Source organism: Tamandua tetradactyla, chromosome 21, assembly GCF_023851605.1.
Source record: "Tamandua tetradactyla isolate mTamTet1 chromosome 21, mTamTet1.pri, whole genome shotgun sequence".
NCBI lineage: Eukaryota > Metazoa > Chordata > Mammalia > Pilosa > Myrmecophagidae > Tamandua > Tamandua tetradactyla.
Genome location: NC_135347.1, coordinates 507231 through 529195, shown reverse-complemented (window position 1 = coordinate 529195; position 21965 = coordinate 507231). Strand labels below are relative to the sequence as shown.

At 39.3% G+C, this 21965-nt stretch overlaps 1 protein-coding gene across 12 annotated transcripts in view; it reads right to left on the bottom strand.

Moving 5' to 3' along the window:
- MARCHF3 (membrane associated ring-CH-type finger 3) overlaps positions 1-21965 on the bottom strand; it is a 169822-nt gene that overhangs the window by 131787 nt on the left and 16070 nt on the right. For 4 of the 12 annotated variants that reach the window (XM_077138754.1, XM_077138759.1, XM_077138757.1 and 1 more), the window contains exon 1: positions 1092-15736. The exons of 1 other annotated variant lie outside the window; for it this stretch is intronic. The gene's annotated coding sequence lies outside the window, so the exon portion shown is untranslated. Of the gene's footprint in view, positions 1-1091; positions 15765-21965 lie in introns of those variants that run through there. 7 more of the 12 variants (XM_077138764.1, XM_077138766.1, XM_077138761.1 and 4 more) reach the window with 6 other exon arrangements.

The following is a 21965-nucleotide window of genomic DNA, read 5'->3' as shown; positions in this document are numbered from 1 at the left end:
AAGAAGCTGTATAAGTGAAATATCTCTGATGGCCAGAATCTGAAAGCATTTGGGTGAGGAGCTAGAAGAAATCTGCTATTAGGTGATTGAGAATGGGAACAAAATATGGAACTATCAACCTCTAAAAGATGTGCCCATCTTAAGGTTTCCAATACTGGACAGTATCAGATACCATCAAAGCTACAACATTGGTGATTGCCTCCAGGGTTTGCGAAAAGACTTAGTGCTCTGGTAGATTTTCAGAGTTTATCTGCAAAGCTGCTCTGATTTCCCCTGAACCTCAGGGTAGAGCCATGCCAATTAGCCAAATACCCACTTTAATCATTTTCAGGGAGAAAAAACTGTTCTGTACCAAATAAGAGATGGGGTCTACATTCCTATTCCACTTTCTTCCCTTCCCTTCACAGTGCCAGCAGTCTAGTCAAGACAAATTAACAGGAAACTTTAAGGGACTTTCCAATTACCTGAAACATGTTATCCTGTTGAAATGGGAGTAAGATGATGTAGCTGTAACTTTAATCCTAGGCCTTTGAATTCTCAGTGACTATTACAGAAATGCAAAATAGTATAGCTACTTTGCCAACAGTTCAGCAGTTTCTCATAAAGTTAAACATATAGATCCATTCAATCTGGCAATCCCACTTCTAGGTGGGAAATGAAAATATATGTTCACATAAGACGCTGTATACGAATGGACATAGCAGCTTAATTCATAAGGACCCCAAATGGAAACCAATCTGATTGTCTTTTAACTGGTGAATTGACAAACTGTAGTACGTCTATACAATGGAACACTATTCTGCAATAAAAAGTAATTAGCTATTGATAGTAATAGTAATTAGCTATTGATAAATGCAACAACATAGAGGGATCTCAAATTTGTTATGCTATGTGAAAGACACCAGACTGAAAAGGCCAGATACCATATGTTCTAGTTTGCTAGCTACCGGAATGCAATATATCAGAAATGGAATGACTTTTTAAAAGGGGAATTTAATAAGTTGCCAGTTTACAGCTCTAAGGCTGAGAAAATGTCCCAATTAAAGCAAGTCTACAGAAATATCCAATCTAAGGCAACCAGGGAAAGATACCTTGGTTCAAGAAGGTATGAAGTTCAGGGTTTCTCTCTCAATTTAGAAGGCACCTGGTGAACACAGTCAGGGTTTCTCTCTCATCTGGAAAGGCATGTGGCGAACAAGGCATCATCTGCTAGCTTTCTCTCCTGGCTTCCTGTTTCATGAAGCTCCCCAGGAGGTGTTTTCCTTTTTTATCTCCAAAGGTTGCTGGCTGGTGGACTCTGCTTCTCTTGGCTATATCGTTCTTCTCTTCTTGCTCTGAATTTCTCTTTCTCCAAACTGTTTTCTCTTTTATAGGATTCCAATAAACTAATCAAGACCCACCTGAATGGGTGGAGACAGGTCTCTACCTAATCCAGTTTAACAACCACTCTTTATTGAGTCACATCTCCAGGGAGATGATATAATTACAGCTTCAAACATACAGTACTGAATAGGGATTAGAAGAAATGGCTGGATTTATAAAATGGTTTTAGGATTAAAACATGGCTTTTCTAGGGTACATACATTCTTCCAAACAAGCACACTGTATATGCATTATGCATACTCTTCTGCATCCTGATTTTTAAATAATTTAAATAATATCCTAGCTATCTTCCCATCCCTTCATACTTTTTTCCCTCCCTACTGGCCACTGTATAAAACAATCATTGATTTAAGTAGCCCCCACTGATGAACATTTAGGTGGTTTTTGGTTAGTAATGAAAGCATTGTAGTGAAGTTCTCCTGCATTGATTTTTTTTTTTTTATGTTGTTCGGCAGGGTCACATTTCATTATTTTTCCATGTGAGTATCCTGTTATTGCAGCACCATTTGTTTGTTTGTTTTGCTTGTTTGTTTTTTGGGAAAAGCATGGATTGGGAATCGAACCTGGGTCTCCTACATGGCAGGGGAGAATTCTACCACGGAACTACCCATGTACCTGCTTCCTGCATTGATTTTTAGTGTTTTTTTTGGCACCACTCTCCAAGAGGATTAAACACAACAGATCCAAACCCCACTGCAGAAGGGCAAGAGTTCCAGACCCTCTTAAGACCCATGGGCTCTCTTTTTTTCCAGTTTTTCTCATACTTGCCTCTACAAGCAATCTACTTAAAACCAAAGTCCCCTGCTAAGATGCCTGTACAGGCAAGGTGGGTAACTTAAATATATGAAACTATAACATGTGAGAAAATAGAGTATGGAAGACTCATGGAGAAATGAAGAGGCATAAGAGCTGAAGACACTGAAATTTCAAAAAAAATTTTAAATGCCCACAGCTTTCAGGTCCAGCCGACGATTACTGACTTGAACAAATCTGCACTCATCTGGTCTTTTATTCAATGTAGTCCCTCAACCTGGAAAACTTGCTATCCCATATCTATCCTTCCTTTAAGGGCCCAGCTTAAATTTTGTTCCCAGATTGTTATAGTACCCCCTTCCCCTTGCTGTTGCAGAAATATAAATATGCCTGTGTTTATAATACGTCACACTCTGCCTTTCACTTGCGGTATTTGACTTACCATAGCAGGTTGCTGAAGGGCTCTGTCTTTGAGTTTGTTGCTCCTTCTGCCCTTAGCAGTTATTTCCATATAGTGGATTCTTAGCAAATGTCTGGCCAGGTTATTCATTGGGAGAGAGATAAGGGTAAATCAAGCCTCATTTCAAGTTACAGCCTTTCAAAATGGAGACAGTAGATTATTGTCTCTGCATCCAATGAAAAGTTAACCAAAAATCTTTGAACGTCAAAAATAATTCTGTTCAATTGGTCTATAAGAACGTCACTGAATTAGGTAAGTCCCTTTTCTCTGGGTTATGTCCAACAGAATAATAAAGATTAGTTTGTTTTATCATAGAAAACACAAATGCAGGCAGTCTCCTATTTTCAGTCTGAAATAATTTCTTGACTCCAATATTAGTGAAAGTAGTGGCATCCAGGCAGTTAGAATTCTAGACAAAACAAGGTAGGAACACATAAAGCACGTTGCAAAATGAACTGTGCCTTAATGTTAGAATATTAGAAGCAATCTCAGGCTTGAAAACACCTAAATGAATAGCCCCATTAGCAGCAGCATGCTTTGCAGCTGGCACATTGGCTCACTGATTTACATATTAATGCTTTATTTAAATGCATGTCCAAGAGTAACTGGATGCTTGGTTTCTGTGCACTACCGGGCCCAATTTGGCAGAAGGTCTCCAGATTTTGATGTAGGTGGGAAGTTAATCAACTGTTTTGAAGTTTACCTTTATTTGATCGTTGAGCATTTTACGCTGAGATTCTTCTTTTTTAAGTTGGGTTTATTGAGGTATAACTTAGGTAAGTAAAATTCACCCTTTTTAGCATACAGTTCTGTGTATTTTAACAAATGCATACAGTTGTATACTTACCTCCACAATTAAGATACAGAACAGTGCCATCACTCCCCCCACCCCCAAATTCTCTCATGTCCTTTTGTGGTCATCTCTTTCTCCCACTCCCATCCCCTGGCAACTTACTGACTGACTGGTTTTCTGACCTACTTATGTTTGTGTAAGCATTCAAGCTTCTAGAAGGATACATAAAAACTCTTAACATTGATAATATCTGGGGAGTGAAAAATTAGGGTAGGAGAGAGAGAAAACTTTACCTTTCAATTTATATACTTCTGTAACTGAATTTATTTTTAACCACTTGTGCATATGAATCCTATAATTATTACTATTAATTTAGTATGAGGACCTATGGCTACTGCTACAAAAAGGATGAGAAGTTCAATTTACTGACTATTAAACAATTTAATAAGTAGTTACTGGGTATGCACCACCCAATTCCTGAGTAGCTAACAATAGAGTGCAGCAAGTGACAACAAAGACAAAGATAACAGACATGATGTGAATGAATGGGAACGACAAGCAATCAATCAGAGATTTCCTGCTGGAGACCAAGATTAGGATCTTGTGAAAAAAAGTACAGAAAGGGCAACAGAATGAATAGAAAAGAAAAAAAGAATCCTGGTAAGCCCTTTAGCTGGCAAAGCAGAGAAGTCAGTGTAGTGAGGACCCACCTCAGAAGGGATGACAGAATGTTGCCCTAGGGATGGACCCACATCTGCTCCCAGACCACATCTGCACTGAGATACTGGGGAACCCTGAACTAGAAAGGATATGGGGGCTGGGAGACTGGATGGCTCAGTATTAAAAGCGTGACCAGGATCAGAGAGGCCTCTGACTAAGGTGCCAAAACATGGGCACATTAAATACCAGGGAAATTTTTATAAATGGGGTGAGGAAGGAAATCTGAGCAATGGCAGATTGAATCAATCCAGAAAATTAGGCATTTAGAATGTGATGTCAATTGATTTAAAGAAAATAAATCAGTATTTCCAGCCCTTGAGTTTGAGGACTAAGGTTCTTACCCTCTCCATGGGGCTGACCAAAGTATTTGTGGATCCGCTCCACATGGTCCTGGGAAGTGTTACAGAGGTCCTGATTCCAACCAGTCTGGCCTCTGAAGATCTAACCCTAGACAAATAAACATTTCTATTTCAGATATGATTAATAGCGGAAGTAAGAAAGAACTCCAAAAATCTAAAAATCTCAACCCCTTTCGCCATCAAGGGGATACTTTTTCCACCAAAGACTAAGCAACATGAACCAAGGACCATGAACTAATCTTAATGATGAAGAAACACTTAAATAAGAAATTCCCCATCTACCCTACCATATGCATGCCTGAGCATGTGCTCACTCTCTACCCACCCACTGCACATGCGCACACACCATACCCACACACACATTTTAAAACAAATTCTGATCTTCTCATTTTAATCAGAGGTAAAAACACTTTGCCATATATTTGAAAGAATATTTCGTTAGAGTAGTCAACCTCCCCCTTTTAAAGGATTGTTCTTCATCAATGTATTTGCTTGGTGTTCTGAGAAATTTCTTGAGAAAACAGATTGTCCTCCTTTTGTAAGTATGAGGGTAGGATAAGAAGAGAGGTCCTTCCTTCCTAATCAATAGGGCTTGATATCTCTCCCCTCACTTGTATCCCAAAGCGGGAGGTTCAGGGGCCTGTAGATTCAGATCCTTTCTCACAGAAACAGCTGAATAACCTATTCAGTTTCTTTTCTAAAATGTCAGTTCATTTAAGATGATTGGACACCTTATTGTTTGGTAAAATTACCCCAATTTTGCCAACAATATGTCTCTGTCCATTTGGTACATCTGGTCAACCTATGCTTCATTGCTACCACTCTTGGGAAATGAACCATCTATGCAATATTATCAATTTAGCAAAGAAACATAACCAGTTGCTTTGGTAAATGGTCATATTAAATAATTGGCTGATTGTTTATCACTTGAAAGAAAATATTGAAGCACTTTCTTTACAGAACCCTTCTGGAGGCTATAAGCAGTCCAGGAACAGCTGAGGAAATATTAAGAGAGAAAAAGAATACTATTCTATTCTCTGGGCTGGAATCACAAAACAACCTCTTCAATTGCAGGAAATAATGTATCTCACAGCATGGGAAATCTTAAGTCTTGACTTTTTTTAAAACCTTATTTTGCTTAGGTCACAAAGTAGTTAGAAAACTTCACACACAGGGAGAAAGGGGGAAATTGTGGAGGTACATAAGCAGCAGCTTCTAAGTAGTCCATGGCCACTGGTGAGCCATATAAACAGAATTCAACCAGACCAGTTAGCTCATCAGAAAACAGAAAGTACTGACTTATGGTGGACCAGAATTCTGCTCTAGGAGCTGAGAATAAATAAAGCCCCAAGTTCCTGGTCCCTTTTCAAACCACTACTTGTCCTTTCTCAACTTAGAGAATGAGCTGCAACTCGGATCAGGAGTGAAACCACAGCAGCTCTGTTAGATGGGTCATTGGCCTGGCATCAAAAAAGCTTGTTCTTTGACTTGGCTCTCAGCAAACCCTATGCAAACACTCAGCATTCCATGGCCGAAGCCATAGAAGCCATCAGGTGGAGAAGGCCACAAATGCGCTTTCTAATATTGAGGAGACAGGCGGGGTGATTCATTGCAGAGAAGATTTTTCATGGAAATTCAAATGGGAAAAGTCACCTTTTAAATATCAAGAATTTCACCCATTCCCCTGCACCACTACCTCTCTGCCAACCCCCAGGCCATGCCAAAACAAACTGAGAAGATATAAAGATTTGTGGTTAAAAGAAAACACTCCAAAATTTATGTGGATGTTATTTAAAGATTCCAAATTGATGGCCTAAAGTAAAAAGCTGCTACTAAGAGCTGGACATCAGGAGCAAGGTATGCATGCTAAAAAAACAGTAATTTCCCTCTTAGCAACCTCTCTCAAGGAGAACCAGCATATTGTACTTTCCACATAATTGCTTTTCAGATCTGCTTTCCAAAAACTCTTCAGTGAATACCTAAGTCAGTAAAACAACAAGGATTTATATATTGATCCTGTAATACTGGCAGGTCTGTGAACTATAGGCCTCAGTTGAGCAAACTGTAAAATATTACCAACCCAGATAAGAAGTTTTTATCTAATGTAAATGATGTAGAAAATGGGTCCATTTTCTTCCTTTTTCTAGATGGCAGACTTTTTTTTCTTATACAATACCCATTTGTATGGCAATTATGGCCAGACTGGCTTTCAATGCGTCCATTAGAGCCAGCCAGCCCAGCACAACTTCCTTAGGCACACAGAGTCTGTTTGCAGGGCAAAGCACTGGAGTGCTTGACCTATATCCTGCACCTCCAAGCAGTAGACTTCAAATCTTTGTGTTCTCAGGCTACTTTCTCGGTGACTTTCAAATTTGACCCTGACTATTCTATGACCAGGCATAAATTTGCCTCACCTCCATTGCAGTTCCACCTGCCCATCCAGTCACCTTGCGGGAATGTCTCCCAGCTAACTAGTCGCTGGTCCTCTGGCACCTGGCCATACTAGGGGGTAGCATTCCCACCTCCAACCCCAAGAGAGAGATGTATTTTCAAAACATCCCTTTTATCTCCAGATGGCCAGCTTCTCTATAAATCAAATATATGGCATGACTTATTTATTCAACAAATCCACCACACTCCTACCCTTGTAAGACTGATAAGTGTTGAAGGTACAACAGATAAGGCACTGCTCTCACCCTCAAAGCATCTACCCATTATTAATGTACCACAGTGGGTAGAAATCAGTCCACACCATCAAAACCATTTTATGGAACCAAGGAATAAAAAGATGCAAAGTAATACCTTAGAGTCATTTCAGGCTATAGTTTTCAACGGGCTTTTAGATATTTTAATATTACTGATTTTAAGTTGAACTCTCGATAGTAATTTAAGAGATCCTTACCATTTCATCAACTTTATTTGTACAATCCTACCCATCTCCCCTCCCCTTTAGTATATCCCTTTCTTTAACCTCCTTCTTTCTGTAGCCCTGATAACAATCGTTCAGAAACATGTTTCCTAATCCTCCTCTTTTTAGTGCCTCTCTTCACACCCTGCCTCATGGTGCTAGAATAAACAGAATTTTAGGGTCTAAAGTGACCTGACAGATCAAATCTAGGTTGGAGAGTTCAGTGGGCTCCAAGTGGCCAAGATACTTGATGAACGTCACTGAGTTGGACGGCAGCAGAGGTAAGGGCACTCAAGGTCCCTCTCTGATCTCTTATATCCCCAGATAACCCTAACAGTATCATGTCATCCAATGGAGGGGGGATCAAGTGGGGCAAAGGAGAAATATATGCTGGTGAAACAATACTCACTCATTAAAGCTAGCAAAAGCACTAAATAGCCTATACAATCTGACACCACCAATAATGCAGAACAAAGGGAATTTGTAACCAACTCTGAGCAAGTGAGGTGATGATTCATGACTCTGGTTGCATTTTTCAGAAGTTCTATTGGGAGAACTACAGAGGCTTTTCAATGCTGTTTGACATGAGAGGGAGGGATCTGTTAACTCAGGTTGACTCTTACCATCTTACAACAATGACTCAAAAAGCTTATTCTGCTTTTATTCCAATATCCTAGCTGGAGGTTTCAAACCTAAATTCTATATAAGTTTGAACTTTGCTGATGTCTATAAAATGCTGCAACTTTACATGGTCAAAACATAATTCTTGATTTCACCAACAAATCTGCACCTCCCCCAGGTAGTCTCCCCTCAAGAAATGGTACCACTGTGCACACAATTGCTCAGGCCCAAAACTTGAAGGTCATCCTTGCTTCCTGCCCTTTCCTCACCCTACATATCCAATTCATTATCAAGTCCTGTTGGCTCTATCACCAAAATATGTCTTGAAATTATTCATTTTCTCTACCCCTTACCCATTACTACTACCTATGCAAAATAATACCTTAGAGTCATTCCCAGTGCACTACCTTACCCAAGTCATCATCAGATCTTACCTGAGTTACTGTAGTAACTTCCCAGTTGGTTGCCTTATGTAACTTTTGTCCCCCTACAATCTCTACACAGCAGCAAGTGGTCAGGGTGTCCTCAGCATGCAATGAAGTCATCTTGGATTTGGGCTTAGCAACTTTTATGAGCTCTTGTGCTCTAGACAGTGATATAACACGCAGGAAGATGAGGAATAATTTTGGATTATTATGTCACTGGTAGTGCCAGTGATCTCATAGCTTCACTACTCTTTGAAAAGGAAAGAATGGATTACTTTATATAAGGCTCAAGAAAGACAGCTGTAATCATTTGGATGCATGCCACTTAGAGACACTACAGAATGGACACAACACATAGTGACACATTCCAGAGGATACAAAATGAGAAACTGGGGGATAGCCAAGGATGAATCAAGTAGACTTAGTGAAGAATGACATGATGCAAAAGGAATTAAAGAATGGAACTGTGAAACCGGCCACCCAAAAGATGTTAACCTGGGAGACAAGTGATGAAACCTGTTAGGAATTTCATCAGAATAGCAAGGCCTTGAAGGGAAAAGATCCCACATTAACCCAGCCCTGATATCATAGGTCTGGTGACTAGCAGAAGACGGAACGATACAGATGAGGGTGATATTTAAAACATTCGTTAGTTTTCAAGCTTCTTCTCCATTACCAGTTTTAAGACTGGCCTATACAAAATAGTTTTGTAGATATGAAAGATAAGCCTGTCTGTCACAATTCTTGGGGGCTCCTTCATTGAAAGAAAACCTGATGTTTTCTGCTGTATTTAGATTAGCTGAGAAATTTATATGTATAAAAGATGGAAAGAAAAGATGAGCACAGAGCTGGAAAGCAATTTTACCAGTTCAAAACCAGTTACTATGGATAGTCAGCGGTTTCTGTTGTTTTTTGTACTGCTTTAAAAATAGTTATTTTAGCATTTCAGTCTACTGCTGCTTTGACACTGACAGCACGACATCAGCGGAGAAACTGTTGACAGGCCATTTCCCAGAGCCTGGACAACCTTGCCTCAGGTAAAAGAGCATCACTGCAGAGCCCTCAGATGATGGCTGGCTACACTAGCGTCCTTTGGTTGGCAGTGGAGGGAGCCCTTTTCTATAAACCCTAGGTCCTTTCATAAATCAGACATTACCGGGGTTTAAGACAGAATTAATTTTCTACCGAACCAACGCTTAGCTATTATTACAACAGAGTACACTGGCAGGAAACTCTGTCTGGAGCAAAAGACTGATAACTAGAGAAGAGAGAAAAGAGCGGAGCAACAACTGCAAGTCCCACTGGATAGAGTTGAAGGACAGAGAGAGATTCTGTCTTATTCATCTCTTTAGCTCCAGAACCTATCAGGAGGCCAATAAGCACAAAACACCTGCTGAACTGAAATGTGGCTGAAACCTACAACTCACGAAATTTGGTGAGTGGGGTGAGTTTGGGGGTATTGGAGGAGGAAATAACTTTGGGAATAAATGAGTTGAGAGAAAAATGCTCAAACACAGATGAAGAATTAAATGTCAAAACAGGCTCACATGAAAACATTACATGGGCACACAGCTGCACACACACATGTGCACACAAACATGCTAATAAGCACTGGGGAACTGGAACTCGCAAAAGGGACTGAAGGGCAGAAGGGATCTGGAGGCACCCTGGTTTGTTTGTTTTATCCCCATTGCCAGGACAGGGGGTGGCTGAGGGAGACTGGGGCCAGCCAGTGAAGATAAACCCCACACACAAACCAGGAGCACACTACAGCTATGTGCTGTAAACACTCAATGCCATAGCTCTTTGCTGTACAGGCATGCGGTAGATGAATTCCTTTCACTAATACCAAAGATATCTTCTAGTCCTATTTAGTTATATAAACCCAAAAAACTACTTTACAATTTGCCTTGTTTTCGTGAGTTTATATATATATATATAGCAATGAATGATCTGCTCTCTATAAATAGGTTTGAAAAACTGGCCTGTGCCTTTTGCAAACATTAAAGTGGAAAGAGCCCTGACATAGATCAATATTTGCCCACTTTGCTGTGCTGTTCTGTTTATTTTTAGCCCCCTACACAGAGCCAATATTTGTAGGAATAACTTCATATCACCTTCAAGAATGTGCCAGGTGATGACTGAGGCAGAAAAAAAATTTATTCCTATCATTTCTTTTTTTATAAGAATAAATTCATACTTGGTAGGAATTTTTTTCTACTACTGCATTACATAGATTCAGGCCTTTGGGGAAAAGATCATGGAGCTTATAAAATCCCCTATATTCTTTATTACTCCCTGTTTTCTTCCGTTTGCCAATTTATCTAAGAGCGCATTTCTCCAGCGCACAGGTAAAGAAGAAGCATAGATTAGCACACATAGGACCAAAGAAAGAGCTTTGGGTTGCTTAGAAATAGCAAGGAGTATGTCCCTCTGTCCACCTTCCTTTACTTGTACATCATCATGTAATGATGGAAGAATCAAGGCTGCAAAACCCTAGTCAGAGACACGGTGGGGATCAGCAATATAAAACATCAGGTGCATTAGAAAAAGCACTGGATGCTGAAGCAAGTAATTGGGATTTGATTCTCTGCTGAGGCTGTCTCACCCATTTTTGCATTCCCTATGAAGTTCAGCACAAGACCCTCATAGAGCTGATGTTCAACTGATACTAGACAAATAAAGAACACGTTTCTCCTAAATATAAAAGGTGGGTTTGCATCTTCTGAGCCAGACCAAACTCTGGAATGACACGCATGCTCAGAAAATCTCAGTCGAAAGACCAGACTATATCACTGTGTGATCCTGAATAAGTAGCATAAGGGTTTGTGCCCTTGTCCTTGGGTTTAACTTGAGCCCATGGTAACAGCCATCAGTGGGATGAGATTGCCCTGACATACTGGGTAAAATTCTTTTTGGCAAAATGTATGTATACTTTTCTAAGAAGAGAGTGCATATGCATATCTATTATTGCCTTAAAGGAGTCTGTGACTGTTTTCTGCCCCTAAAAGTTTTAGAATCTTCGGTCTAGTGTAATAATTTCCACATTATTGGACCTAAACACTAAAAAAAATAATTTTTGAGCATACACTCCATGCTCATTTACTAGGATATGTGCATATGTACTATACTGGATATATTAAAAAACAAACAGAAATTACAAAAGTATGAGGTAAATATGAAATGAAGAGTACCTAAAATATTTATTTTCTTTAACTATATCTAAATAGCACAAACGATTTTTATCTTACTAAATAATCATTATTTTTATTGAGAGCAATATGAGTGAAAATACTTTATTTTTGAAAACCTAGACTTTATTTGTAATACGTTAATTTGAAGGTCGCATTCTAAATTCAGTTTCTTTTATACAGCTGTTTTAATGACTGTCACTATTTTAAGCAATAAAATCACAATGTAAACATTTTCAAACACTGTTCTTCTGCAATGTTCTCTCTATAATAAAAGTTCTTGAAAAAGCAGTTCATTTCTCATTTATTCTTAAAATGATACCTTTATCTTGAAGGGGCAAATTAAAATTACTGCTATATAGCATATTTCTGAAGTTACTTACTATCACAAAAATGGTTAGCAAAACATGAAACTCCTTCTTTTGTATGAAAAGGAAAATGAATAACATCTGTAATTTTGACAATTCAATATTTTTTAATAGTCCAACTAGCAAACCTCTGTGAGGTACAAAATATTTTCACAATCACCCTCATCTCTAAACAATGTATTGCACACATTCCACTAAACAGTATACTGGTTTGTTTTCATAAAATTAACTATCAATGGCATTCTGCAGCATTTTATGTACTTTTGCTTTTGACTTCTTGCTGCTGTAGCCTGCTTACGAATGACACAGTCAATGAATTTATCTCATGTAATCTCACCCTGGAATTGTTCTCTAAGAAACAGCTGCTTCTTTAGAGGAAACACTGTTTGTTTTTTTCATAAGACATCTCCATAAAGATTGGTGGTGGTTCCAGTGGTGGCTCACTGAAAAGAAACGCTGGTTTTCATTAGTGAAACAGAATCTAATAAATACGATAGGTTAACATGTTCAGAACGTATCAGCCATCTTCCAAATGTCAGAATTCATCCTTCATAATTTGTCCCAATACTGTAATTGTAATTGTTTCTTCAAGATTTCAGCAATATTTTCTAGAATCCTTTCAACAGCATTTGCTGACAAACTCCATTAAGACAGATATCGTTTTCCTTGTGCTATTTCATCTTGTCTTGCATTAGGAGGAAGAACACGTGTTTCCTAAAGATATGTGGGTTTCTTGGTTTTGCAGACAAGTAACACACTTCAAAACACTTATATAGTTTATAATAAAGTTTATTAGCTGACTTTGAAACACTGATGAAACTATTATAGAAGTTATTCTCCATGTCTTTCTAATCATGGTGGCTTCATATCATCGTTATGAAATTTCTCAAGGCAAAGTACACCTTTCATTCCCACCACCATTCTTAATGACAGTATACATAAATTCATATGGCAATGAGTTGTCTTGATAGTTTTGAGATTCTGGAGGTAGATTCTTGTCAGATTCTAGTATACTGTTATTGTTTGCAACTCATAACTTGGTTGACAAAGAGCTTTTACTAGAATGGATGTGTCAACTCTTCCACTTTGTGTTGTTCATTTGTGCTTGCTTGAACACTGAGTTTTCTCTCCAGTCCGCATTTCTTTTTGCCAGAATCTTTTCTGGCAAAGATACTTGCCCATTTGTTGAGGTTTAATTCCACTGAAAATAAATAATATTCTGCAAATGAATTTAACTGGACTTATATAAATGCATACTGCAGAGAAATTGAGGGAATCACTATTGACCTCTTTGTGTTGAAGGACATCCACTCACTCCTTGGAAAACCATATATATCTTAATACACAGCCTTCTCATCTAAAAAACAGAGGTGGGTGCATATGCCAATATATATTATATTTTAGTAAGATTTAATTTCTCATTTTGGGGGTATAGGAAATTAATAGTAGAACCTTGCGGAGGTGGTGGGAAGTCTGTGGGGGTGGGAAGGGGGTTCTGTGCATGGGGGAGGACCTGTGGAGGGTGGGTGAGGAACTGTGGAGGGTGGGCGCACCCTGTGGGAAGCCCCCACCCTGGGATTTATCAACTAGAAAGTTCACCTGCGCTAATGCAAGCATTGTCCTGTTTTTAGCATCACACTTTGAATTTTTGCCTCAATGAAGAACTGACCACCATAAATTTTCTTAATTAAAGCCTTCCAACACTTCAATGTCTTACTTTCAGTGAGAAGACTTACCCCTTATTTGATTCACAAAACTTATCGCAACTTCAGCTTTGTACACTTACTGCTTGATGCCTGTCTCTACTATGAGAGGATTACCCCATGAGAGCAACACCAGCCTGGAATGGGTGTTTAACAACTTGTCAACTAAATATAAGAAAGCTATGGAGAAGAGAGAGATTTGGACAGTGACGGTGTTAGATCATGGGACAATATTAAGGGTCTGCTTTAAACTTAAAACGACATTTGTATAGCTTATCAGTAAGCTAAAGGATAAAGGAGTTCTGGTGACACAGGAAAGGCAGCAAATCATAGATCCAATTTACGTGCAGGATGTTTACTAGGAAGTGTGTGCAGGAACAACATCCGTAGGGAAGTTGGAGCAATAGCACTGGGCAGCAGCAGAAGAAACTGCTGTTCAGTGACGAGATCCGAGATTATCTCACAGGAGTTCTGGTGCCGTGAGAGCCCTTCAAAGCCGTTCCCAATCAAGGGGACATAGTCTTGGGTGTGGGCCATCCCCTGATGCAAATGTGGGTGAAAAAGCTCCTTTCAGCAAAGGGAATTCCCAGAAAGGGACTCAGCTGTGAGCGCTCAACAATCCAGCAGCCTGGGAGAATGGGAAAGGAGGGTCTGGGAAGTGCAGCGCAACTCCATCCTTGTACATATGCCTTTGGGCACATGTAATATTATATAATCAGACTAATCTATTTGGAAGACTGAAAATTTCACCTGCAAAACACTCTGGGACAATCACCTTTTCTGAAGATGCAACCCAAGGATCCAGAAAGGACAGAAAGGCCCTCATGACAATGACACAGATGCTCTTTGACAAGATTCACCTCCATGCTACCTACCTCCCTCAACGACCCTGGGGCTGCTGCAGACTTACAGAAGCAAATGGAAATGTACGTGATTAATCAGCCACACCAGGGAGGCCACAACTATAAAGAAGGTCCTAGAGATAGTCATTTGGGTAAAAGTCTACAGATCCTTTGGGTTAGTCTACTGGCAGCTTATAAAACAGGGCAGGGGAGAAGATGGCAGCTTAGTAAGACGCGCGGGTCTTAGTTCCTCCTCCAGAAAAGCAACTAAAGAAACAGAAACAATACGAAACAGCTCCCGGAGCCACGACAGAGACCAAAAAGACAGCGTACCCCATTCTGGAACGGCTGAACGGGCAGGGAGACTCCGCTGCGGTGAGATACCCGAGGGGTGAGCGTTTTCCCGGCCGGGGCGGCTGGCGACTGGGGTCCCCTCCACGCACGTGGCTCCCCGGTCTGACTGGGAACATTGGATAGCCGGGCCCTCCCGCCACGCTTGGTGTCTCGGGCCAGCTGGGCAATTTGGACCGGCACTCCCCCAAGCCGCGGTGGCCGGCGACACCCCCTCCACGCGCGGTTTCCCAGGCCGACTGCGAGATTCGGATTGGCAAGTTAAAGGAGCCACAGCATCTTTTACTGGTGGGCCCCGCAGACAGACGAGCGCCACAAGCGCCACCTACTGGGCAGGAAAAGAAAAACAGTCCAGAGATTTCACAGAAAAACCTTTCAACCAGCCGGGTTCCACACCCAGGGAAATCTGATCAAATGCCCAGACACCAGCAGAAAATAATGGATGACGCTCGGAAAATTGAAGATATGGCCCAGCCAAAGGAACAAACCAATAGTTCAAATGAGATACAGGAGCTGAGACAACTAATGCTGAATATATGAACAGAAATGGAAAAACTCTTCAAAAACCAAATCAATAAATTGAGGGAGGACATGAAGAAGACATGGGCTGAACAAAAAGAAGAAATAGAAAATCTGAAAAAACAAATCACAGAACTTATGGGAGTGAAGGACAAAGAAGAAAAAATGGAAAAAACAATGGATACCTACAATGGTAGATCTAAAGAGACAGAAGCTACAATTAGTGAACTGGAGGATGGAACATCTGAATTCCAAAAAGAAACGGAAACTATAGGGAAAAGAATGGAAAAACTTGAGCAGGGGATCAGGGAACTGAAGGACAATATGAAGCGCACAAATATACGTGTTGTGGGTGTCCCAGAAGGAGAAGAGAAGGGAAAAGGAGGAGAAAAACTAATGGAAGAAATTATCACTGAAAATTTCCCAACTCTTATGAAAGACCTAAATTTACAGATCCAAGAAGTGCAGCGCACCCCAAAGAGAATAGACCCAAATAGGCGTTCTCCAAGACACTTACTAGTTAGAATGTCAGAGGTCAAAGAGAAAGAGAGGATCTTGAAAGCAGCAAGAGAAAAATAATCTGTCACATACAAGGGAAACCCAATAAGACTATGTGTAGATTTCTCAGCAGAAACCATGGAAGCTAGAAGACAGTGGGATGATATATTTAAATTACTAAAAGAGAAAAACTGCCAACCAAGACTTCTATATCCAGCAAAATTGTCCTTTAAAAATGAAGGAGAAATTAAAACATTTATAGACAAAAAGTCACTGAGAGAATTTGTGACCAAGAGACCAGAAATACTGCAAGAAATACTAAAGGGAGCACTAGAGTCAGATACGAAAAGACAGAAGAGAGAGGTATGGAGTAAAGTGTAGAAAGAAGGAAAATCAGATATGATATATATAATACAAAAGCCAAAATGGTAGAGGAAAATATTATCCAAACAGTAATAACACTAAAAGTTAATGGACTGAATTTCCCAATCAAAAGACATAGAATGGCAGAATGGATTACGACCCAGCAATACCACTGCTAGGTATCTACTCAAAGGACTTAAGGGCAAAGACACAGACGGACATTTGCACACCAGTGTTTATAGCAGCATTATCTACAATTGCAAAGAGATGGAAACAGCCAAAATGTCCATCAACAGACGAGTGGCTAAACAAACTGTGGCGTATACCTACGATGGAATATTATGCAGCTTTAAGACAGACTAAACTTATGAAGCATGTAATAACATGGATGGACCTAGAGAACATTATGCTGAGTGAGTCTAGCCCAAAACTAAAGGACAAATACTGTAAGGTCCCACTGATGTGAACCGACATTCGAGAATCAGCTTGGAATATATCATTGGTAACAGAGACCAGCAGGAGTTAGAAACAGGGTAAGATAATGGGTAATTGGAGCTGAAGGGATACAGACTGTGCAACAGGACTAGATACAAAAACTCAAAAATGGACAGCACAATAATACCTAAGTGTAATGTAACTAGGTTGGAACACTGAATGAAGCTGCACCTGAAATATGGTTGTTTGTTTGTTTGTTTGTTTGTATCTTTTGTTTTTGTTTTTTTCTTTTTCCTTTTTATATATATATATATTTTTATTAGTATTATTGTTTTAATTCTCTTCTCTATATTAACATTCTATATCTTTTTCTGCTGTTTTGCTAGTTCTTTTCCTAAATCGATGCAAATGTACTAAGAAATGATGATCATACATCTATGTGATGATACTAAGAATTACTGAGTGCATGTGTAGAATGGAATGATTTCTAAATGTTGTGTTAATTTCTTTTCTTTTTTTTGATTAATAAAAAAAAAATTAAAAAAAAAAAACAAACAGGGCAGGGTAATAGGGTAATGTATTAAAGACTAGTCCCAGGGAAGAGGGGTGGGTGGAGAATAGTCAAGTTCTACTATTTTCTTCCCACAACCTAGTGGTTTATCTTGCAAACTCCACTCTAGAAACTCTGGTTTATATAATCTTTAGTGCAACTTCCAACTAAAAAGTTAAAAATTAACGTGTGTTCCTAGTAGAACTAGACAGGCATCGGCTCTCATCGTCTGACTGCTCAAAAGAACTCTTAGATAATCCCCAAACTTAGATTTATGGTGGTTCTGGAGAAACCTTCCATCCAAAAGTCCACTGAGTGAATAATCACGTGGGATGAGATTTCTCCGACGTCATTTAGAGGCGAGTTCTTCAATTCTCCCAGGGTAGGGAGAAGAACAGGAGAATGTCAACAAAATTTTTTGTCTCCCCATTAGCCTGGGTTCACCTCAAACGGCCAACAATTATTGGCCTCCATAAAGCATAAAAACATGTGATTGTGATGTGTCTCAAAGCAAAATTATTCAGCACATGTAAACTGCATTTGGAAGCCTTAACAGTTGCAAGTGGGAGGCAGGAGATGGGGTCATGTGTTTTCATGGCTGTTCTTCTGGACAGCTCTATTTATGTGGGAAGAAGAAACAAACTGTATTTTAGTATGTGCAAAGTAAAAGTTTTCTAAATTTAGAGTCTTTATCACCTGGATTATTTTCTTTGAACACAGTTTTCTACACTTGCTATCCTGAGGGGCAAGGGCTCAGGAAATCCAGAGTATATGATTGCAGGCGATGGTAACAGCGTCATATAGTAGGCAGCAGGCCAGTCAACCTGGTCCAGGTTTGAGGGTTTGAAAAAAGAATCAAACATTTAGGGCAAATTATTTTTATAGTCACAAGATCTGGTTATCCAGAAATAAAATCTCTCAAGGCACTAACTTACAATAACAAAGGTAGGTTTTTAAATAATCAAAGAGTGAAAGGACCAAAAAGTGAGATCCAGAACTGGTCTTCCGTGAAAGCTAATTTCTATTCTGTTCTCAGAAAGTACCCAAGAAGGAAATGCCAAAGCCTCCGATTCTTTCAGAGATTGACTTCTCTCACAATCTGAGAGTTCTCCATGAAAGCTAAGGGCAGTTCACCCTTGGGAAATTTAAGCTGATTGGCTATGCGTATGTTTGGGGAAAGGGAGCTGTATAGAATATGGACACTATGCAGTCAGTATTCCTTGGGGGGAAAAGTTTCATTGTTAAAAGAAAAGAAAGAAAAATAATATCAATGTAGGTTGCTTTCTGTGTTTTAGAGGTTCTGCCAACATTGTCTATCATAAGGGAGACTAAAAATAATAAAGGGCTGTTTGTATCTTATCTCAAGTTATAACACACGTTCCATTAGGTCTTTTAGAAAACGATGAGATGGCTCTTATAAGTTATCTTTTTATTTGTGCTACTTCATTGCACATAGGTTTATAAGCACCAGTATTATAAGAGGGGGCAGAGGTTATTAACTGTATGACTCTTACACATTTGCACAGAGAATTACCCCTCTTTCTTTTCCCATGGAATGAGCCCCTCAACACTCTATCAACCACAACTGTCCCCACACCAAAGAAAAGACTTGCTTCTTCTTGCATAAAATCTACCGATTACCCTTAGAATCTGTGATCAGACACATTCATTTGGCTCTTTCCTACAAATCAGACAAAAGAAAATACTTCACATAGCAACTTAAGCAACCAACTAGAACCTGGTGAGCACTGCTCTTATTATTAACTTACCACCTTGAAAATTTTGCCTTATCCCTATTAAAAGGAAAAACAAAGAAGCTTGAAAGATAATACAATAATATAGTGTTAGCACCAGAACAAGTTCACAGAAATTATCCAATTCTTTATTTCTTTCCCAGAAGAGGTGCATAAGGTCCAGACAGGAAGGAGCTGGGTGACTCACACTGCATCCACCTCCAGTTGGATGCACAGCCAGCACATGGTTCAGGTTTCTAACTGGGGTCCAAGCAGAATGGAGAACCTGGCCATCCAACTAGTCATTTACAATAACTTCAAAGAGAAATCTCATAGCAGGAACTACAATTAGATGACCAATTTTATAATGTGGTAAGGGGCTCCGAAAAGCATATAAAATTTACATATTTATTAGTTAGTCATACATTCCTAAAACTAGAAAGAGGACCAATATCTTCACTTTCATTTCACCGAAAAAAATGATTTCAGGCGCTCCTCCATAATGGTGTTCCCTCCAACCTCTGTCAACTCACGCTCCCTGACAAAGGCCTAGAAAATGAGGTAACTCTGTAGCTCACAATCAGCTTGCTTCATGCTATGAGAAAGCCAGGGCAACACAAAAGTGCAACCAGACCCAACCACCATATCTCTTATGTTTTCTCCAATCAGAAGCCAAGAGGGCTTACTCCAACTGGAAATCATTCTCAGAATTTTCATTCTGGAGGCATGTCTGTGGAGGCTATGCTTCCAATTCCCTTATTCCTGAATCAGGCATAAAAATCTAGGCTCTGTGTTTAAATTGGAGAGGGAATAAAGATTAGAAACACTGCCAAAACACTTTTTATCCATTGAGCCTCCACACCACTCACCTTCCCTCTTGAAAGTTATACTAAGTGGGTGGGCCACGGTGGCTCAGCAGGCAGAGTTCTTGCCTGCCATGCAGGAGACCTGGGTTTGATTCCCGATGCCTGCCCATGCAAAAAAAAAAAAAAGTTATGCTAAATGAAATAATCCTAAATTGAAAGTTGAATGTTTTAATCTACGATAATGACCTTTGAAAACATGATCCTCAAAGTCCTCTGAGATTCAAGTAATAAAACCATCCACGCAGAGTACAATGAATCCATAAGCCAGGATACTTCAGTGAAGGACTTCGTGCTGGAAGTGAATGACTACTTGCTACTCCAACGACAGATCCAAATTCAATCATCGCAGCACGCCTCCATCTTCTCATCCAAATAACACTCTGGGCATGAGTTCAACTGCTTAATCTAGCGTGAAGAGATGGTCTGTCTCATATGCAAAGGCTTCGTCTTGGTCAGGGTCCCCCAAAATGAGGTATTATCTCTCATTGAGGTAGACACAGGAGAGCACTGCTTTGACTCCCAGACTTTTGCTTAAAATTAGAATATGTAAAATATATTTGCAAAAAATAAGGTGCCTTCTGAGGTAAAAAAATCCAATGTTTAAGTTACAAATCCTCCTTAATTTGCCCACAAAGAAAAGGAAAAGCTTACTAGATTCCCTAAAAGTGTACTTTCCCCTTCCATTCCCTCCAAACCACCTCAGCTTCAAATATGAAGATAAATGAGATCATAAGAGAATTCATTTTTACTCGTTGGTTATTCCTCATCAACACTTTTAAACACCAGGTTAATCTGCAGATATAACTGTATATAGCTGATTACTGCTTCCCATTTATACTTTTATAATGTAAAGGCTCCATTTTAATTGGCATTCAGAGGTCTGTCAATGTGGAAAACCTAAGCAGTTCAATTACTTTGCCCAACTGAGGAACTGAGTTATCTAGAAACAAAGGGGAATGACAGATTTAAAGGCTTTCCTTGCTAATACTTTCAAACTGAGCTAAAGTTAGTTATACCCTGTTGAGTCCTTCCACTTCTTAGAACGAACAATGCAGCAAGCATGGCGAGACATACTGCTTGGGCCTCTAATCTTAGCTGTGACATTTCCTGTCTCATGTTCTACCATCAATAGTGACCTACTTGCTATACCATGTGATTTTCCAACTGGGGCTTTTGATACTCACACATGGGAAACACAATTATTTTTATATTTAGCACAAAATATAGCCATGAAACATTTAAAATGATCTCCAGTTCAAGTTATCCACATTAATCTTGTTTTGTGATAAATTTTACTTTTGCTTTCATTTAGAAACTTACTAATAGTTATGACCCATTAAAAACAAAGCTTTTAAAGCTTTCACCCTTTCACCTTTTAAAAAGAAACCTGAAAATGTTACATTATATCAGTATCTAATAAATTGGAAATGAGCAAAAAGTGAAAGAATCATGTCCTAGCTGAAGAACTGGCCACAAATGATCCTCACTGAAAGCATGGGAAACATCACTGCTGGTTCAAACCCAATGATCTGGGTTTGAAATCCTTAGAAAAGTGAAAATAACTTATTAATGATGATAAAAGTAAACAAAACTCATAATCAGAGATGGAACAGCAGTATACAAAAACAGACATGGAATTTGATAGGTAAAACTAGGCATGAAAACAAAATAACTCACCAGAAAACAAGGCATGATAGGACTGCAAACATCTAGTCAAATAGCCTTCCAGTAAAACAAAATATGTCTGTGTGTAATTCAGGAAAGTTGGCTTAATAGGCAAAGCAAAATTGCCATTCATAGTTTTTGATATTAAGAAAAAGTTTTATTGCAAATTTATGTATAAAACATAGCAAGTAGCTATTCAAAATTCCAAGTCTCTTCTTGTTAGCTTTGATCCACAAATCCTAAGGAAATGAACAAAGAGTCCAATACTCTAATGAAGAATAATATTCCACACCACTTGTGAATAAGCACAGTCTCAACACTCAACCAAATCTCCCAACAGATGGATGTCAGGAGTCTGCAAAATACCAATTTAAGTGAGTTTCTAAAATTCTGTAGCCACACCAGCTCAAAAGCAGCTGCTTTTGTGAATCATAAAAGACCTTTCAAAGCAGAGTGTTC